The sequence below is a fragment of the Atta cephalotes genome (genome assembly GCF_000143395.1).
Source record: "Atta cephalotes unplaced genomic scaffold scaffold00017, whole genome shotgun sequence".
NCBI classification, from domain to species: Eukaryota; Metazoa; Arthropoda; class Insecta; order Hymenoptera; family Formicidae; genus Atta; species Atta cephalotes.
In genome coordinates, this window is record NW_012130081.1 from 4,641,196 (window position 1) to 4,647,206 (window position 6,011).

Consider the following 6,011-nt stretch of genomic DNA (forward strand, 5'->3'; position numbering starts at 1 on the left):
GTGTAGTAGTAGTAGAGAGAGAGACGAGAGAGAGAGAGAGAGGAGAGAGAGAGAGAGAGAGAGAGAGAGAGAGAGAAGAGCGATGAATGGAAGGGATGGAAAAGACGAGAAGGAGAAAAGGGGGGAAACAGAAACGCAGAGAAAGATAGTATTATGCGTAACGAGGGGAAAGAAGATACCGGATTAGGATGAACAGGTGGGTCAGACGGAGACGGTGAAGGTGGAGCGAGGAAGAGACGGGTAGTGAAGGCAGGCGGGGTGGGAGAGAGAAGGGGTGAGTTGGTAGTGGAAGAGTGCGAGGTAAAAAGGGTGGCCAGGGGGTTGAAGCGAGCGGAAACGCGATGGGTTCGTTGCCAGGGATGAAGTACGTAGGTATTGATCTATTTAAAGCCTAGAGTTCCAAACGAGGTCCTTATTAAAAAGCGAAATAAAACGCGCTCGCTGGAGGGCGGTACTCCATCGTCCAGGGCGTATCTTATCTCTTTTCCTATCTCGCATTTTGCTTATCCGCGTCCTCGCGCCATTCCTTGACGGCTATGCTCGGGAACGTATCGACATACCGTCGTAAAAAAAATTGCCATAGAAAAACATATTCACGTTACACATATCATACAAAATTCGGAATGTCCGACTCACTTTTGAGAAAAATAACTAAATAAGAGCTATAACTAAATCATTATTATTGTAATAATGCGTTTTAAACTTAAAGAAAAGATATTTGATTTTGCTTATATGCTCGGAATATAATTGAAACATTGAACATGATATAACATTTGAATTAAATAGCATAATCAGACGCTGTTTCCATAATTTTTAAAAAGTAAAGATTGAAAGAAAAAGTAATAGAGAAATAATATTTACTTTTCAATTTTCCGAAATAAAATTTAAATATTAATTTAAGAACTCTCAAAATTAGAGCTCTCTAAGTTATGTAATATTAGAGAGAAAATATATATTTATTATTTTTACTGAAACATGTTTCTGAATCCGCATAAGTTAGAACGTTTTATAAAATTTGTTATCTATAGAAAAAAAGGTTGAAAAAAAATTCTCCGAGTATAAATCTAAAGAACGAATTAATATGAAGAGTAAAATGCGCGTGCTTCGAAATTTATAAATAACCATTTAAAAGAATATTTCGTTTGAAGAGAAAATTTTTTTGAAAAACAATATATTTTTCATACATACTTAAAAGTTATTCAAATGTAAATTTACGATTTAAGAACCAACTTTACTAAATGAAAAACGTTGCAATGCCGCGAGAGATCATACAATTTTGTAATATTTATAAAAAATTAAAATTCTGTCAAAGACAAGTTATATGAATTAAGACATGAAATGTAATATCTTCTAACATATCAACGTTCTTACATCTAATTGAGAAAAATTGCTTGACACTTAAAAAATTTACTCATACACGTTGCCTTTTTTTCCTCTGAAACCATCGGTTTTTTGCAAATATGCAGGAATGAATGGCTGGCACTATCTCTCTTTTTCATGCTGTTAACATCAGAGCGAAGCGCTCAACCAATATTTCCTCTTTTTTTTATTTTTTGAATCTATGGCACATAATCTTGATACGATCGTAGAATTGATGAGAATATTGTAGTTGGCAAGTGTAACTAATGAGAAGTCCAGTCGGGACGATGGATGAGAAGTAAGAAGATAATTAACAAGCAACTGTATAAAATCTGCTATTATTATCAACCTGAGATGTTCGTAAAAGTAATCCAGTTATCAGGAATTACATTTTCAGAGAGGAATATTACGTTAATTTGTAAATGCTATCAGGAGATATTATTAAGCTTAAATCCGGATATACTCACATTCATAAAGAATACCGACTCTGACATAATACTGCATATTGAAGTGCATTAACAGGAAATTTTGAGTCATTGATAATGTCTTTAGAGACATCAAGTATATATCGCGCAATAATTATAGTATTAAGTCCTTTTGGATGGCAACTCAGACAACACATTGAGACATAAAGTACGTCTTTAAGACATCTTTTAGACGTCTTATGTCTCTCTCTTTTGAATACTTTGTGTTGTCTGGGAATAAAATTATATCGAAATACCTCGAATTTATCAAGGTATCGATATTTTTCTAATGTAAAATACATAGCGTATCTTTAAATCGTGTCACATCACAAAGTATCTGGAAGTATATACATAATTCGATATTCAACTATGAAAATTCGAAATCTCATATTGAAACAAAAGTATCCACCGAACAAGAATAATTTCATTTGTCAAGATAAACGCTTTTTGAACTCTTAGATTTATAGTGCACATAGTGCGAGCTATGATACGAACGCAAGGCAAAGGATGAATGGTTCGAACAATCGAGTCGCACGTAAATGCAGTGTTCAGCCGGCGCGGCTTGCATCGTCAACGTATCGCCAGACTTCGATAAGTTGGCGAGTTAATTACAAAAGCCTCGATTTTAAAAGCGTTTTAGTATCGATCCCGTTTTTAGCAGTAGTCGCGATGCTCCTACGTCGCTCTCGTCGACGAGAAAAGTGGGGGGCTATACCTAACCCGCAATGGCGGGAGAGACTCAGCATCCCTCTAGCAACGGCCCCTGTCGCGAGGTCGGCTTACTGAAACTGCGCGACGTGTATGTCTATAAATGCATAATAAAGCAGTACTCTTTGCCGAGCGATAAATTCTGCGGCGGCACCTAGATGTAATCTCTTTGGTCGTGAGGCAACGCGTCCGATTACCGTAACTCGTTTGTACACTTCCTCACGTTTCTACTGTTACTGCTACGTATAGTCGAATAAAAATATAATTCGCTCGCAGCATTTGTTAATAAAAACAATGTATACCGACACTCACTTAATTCACATAAAGGTTGGATCTCTTTTCGCACCCATGTATCTGTGTATGTAAAATTAGTATTTTTTTAAAAACAGATTGTAAAGAAATGGGACATTCATTGTTTATTTACATCTGCAAGTATTTTTTTATTTTATTTTCTATTTTTTTCATTCGCGACAGTCGCGTCATCGGCTTGTTTTTATTATTTATTTTTCTTCTATTTTATTAATCCTTTAAAGAGAAAAAAAAATTTCAGGATATATAGAACATAGTAAAATTAAGAGAAATCTCTAATATAAAAAAAACTATTTGAAATAAATATAGGAGAAAAAAATTTTATGAGCGTAATAAATTTAAACGGATTAAAAAGCTCTATTTTTTTCTTTTTGTTTGCGCGTAACTATTGAACATTCTACCGTTCGGGGATTAGTTAGTATGATATTCTAATATTAGGAATGTAATGATGCGAGATTGTCTAATATACACAACTGATTATATTGCTAGACTAAGTTTTTGCATTAATATTTTCTCATTAATTGACAGTTTTGATATTTTAATAGTTCTTTATTTCTTAAATACGATATATTAAATTAAATATATTATAAATTATGTAATAAAACTTATACAGAAAATAAAAATTCCCCATATTTTCCAAATCATGAAGAGGCTGTCCTTCCGAGCGAAATGCAACGAGATCAAGTGAAAGCACGTAAATCGTTGTCATCGTGATCGGTTACGTGCGCAAGATACTAAAAGGAGGTCCTATCCGGAGTGTACATCAAGGGCTAAAGGGAATTCAAAAGGGAGAAGTGAAGCATCTATGTTATGTACTCTTTTTCTTTAGCTGCCCTATTAGCGAATCGGTTAAACGGTGCAACAATCAAGAGTACTATAATGTGCGCCGCGGCACATCATTTCGCGAGTAAAATAGGATAGCGTAATTTAATGTAAACAGATTAACATTTGTTTATTTATTAACTGATTATTACTACTATTATTACTAGTTATGTATAAATGTTCTAATTCGACTATCCGGATTGTCTTTAAGACGGCATTTGATCTCTTTGATAGTTTTTAACAATTTCAAAGAATATTAATTTTTTCTTTTTTTTTTGATCTTTTAATTTTAAATTATTTATATTTTTATTGAAAAACAAAGGCCAAAGAAATTTTACAAAAAAATATATTTAATAACAGAGCGTGCAAACTTTGTAAGACTGAATGTTTGTAATCTATACGAAATTTCTATTGCGAAAATTGATATACTGAAAGAAAAGAATTATTCCAATTGTCTTTTAATTGGCGATACATTTTTTTTCACAATGCCGTATATCGTTATTAAGCATTTAAATATGGAAAATAAAGGTATATGTCGAGTGATAATTTTCTAACGATCATCATCATTTCTCACAGGCGATTGGCGTTTGCCATTTATATAGGATAAAACAATTTTGTTTACTGCAATCAATAATATTTTACATTTCGTACGGATCTCTCGCCAATAGCAATGCTCTCCAGTTCCGTAACGTCAATCCGTTTATATCTCGTGCTTCTCATAGTACAATTTAACCGACAGTTAGTCTGATCATTGCTCAAATCGTATATCTACGTGCTCTACCATTTCTCTGACTGATTTCTCTCGCGAACGAAACTATATCGAAGAGCAATATATGTATGTATATAGTATATAAAAAAACCGCGAGCACCTCAAGCGAACGACCGGGGCTCGCAGAGAGGCGACGGCGGTGGTCGTGGCGGCGGCGGCGGCGGCGGCGGAGGCGGTGGTAGCGACGGCGGCGGCGGCAGTGAAGGAGAGCCGTCGGTATCGCTGGTGTGCTCATGCATAATTCAATCAGAGTTAGACTAGAAACGTCAATACAGCTCGCAGATTATTTCTTTTCCCGGGCTGCTGCGCTCTCTCGCTCCACGAGAGACTGTCCTCTCTTTTTCCCGCGCGCGCTTTGGTCCCCGCCGCGCCATCCACCCTAGTTGGTGCGCGGCGCGGCGCGGCGCGGCGCGGCGCGGCGTGGCGGGTGCGCGGGGGTGGCGCGAGGGGGCGGAAGGGCGAGTCGCGGGGGCGGGGAGCGGGAGCCCGCACACAGCACAGTCGCGGGACTGAGAGGGGAAACGAGATTTCTCCTTCTGGCGCCTATCTCTCTGCTCTCCCCTGCCATATTTCTCCGCGTCGTCCTCCCTCCCCCGCCCGCCCTGCACGATCTACCTCTCTCCCGCGCGCGCGACCCTCCATCCCCACCCGTTCTTCTTTTATATTTTAATCAACTAATTCTGCGCAATGCGTACATTTATTGCGCCCTTTCGGACGGCGGCATCCGTCCACCCCCGTTCCCGTTCTCACCCCCGTCGCTCCCCCCTTCTCCGCCGATCCCGATTCCATCCCCATCCCCCCGCCTCTCCCCCGCCCGCGTAGCGGACCAGCCCGCGTTTTAATTGCAAATCTCACCTCGTTCGCTGATTCGATGGGATTTTTTCGCCACCGGCCAATGAGGACGATCATCGACGATACCGTCGGCTCTCGACCGGTGTCAATTTTTCGCCGTGTTTCTTCGCCGCGCACCGTCTCTTCCCCGATGGCCGATCGGGGCGATTTCGGTTGTCCTCGTCTAATTATGCGTGCGCGCGGCACCGCCGAAAAGAGGCGTAGCTATCCCATCGTCTGCCTATACCACTGTCCTTTTCCCACAATTTTTTCTCCCCTCGCATTTTCCGCGGGGCTTCAATTTTACGCTCGTTAATAACGATACAAAATAATAGCTTGAAACGCGACACCCATTGTAATATTCTCGCGTTATTGAATCGCGGCGCAAAACAGAATTCGATCTATCTTTTTATCGCAAATGTATTTACCTGTGGTATTAATTAGGCATCGTAATGACTTTGTCCTTTTTATCGCGAATGAAATTTTACGTTTCTATTGTACCAATAATACAACGCTCGCGCCACGTGTCACTAAAATGCCAGCCAGCATGGCATAGGAGTACTCATGCGTTTGCCTTACAGCCAACGAAATGACGAGTGCAATTGCAACATCGTTGACAATCGCGTTAAATTCTACACATTTTCGCATATAGCTCGGTCGCGTATATCGCAGTTTAGTCGGTAATCGTGCGTATCGAAAAACATCGGCGGTTACTCGTGATATTTGCTCTCTCTCCATCTCTCTCTCTC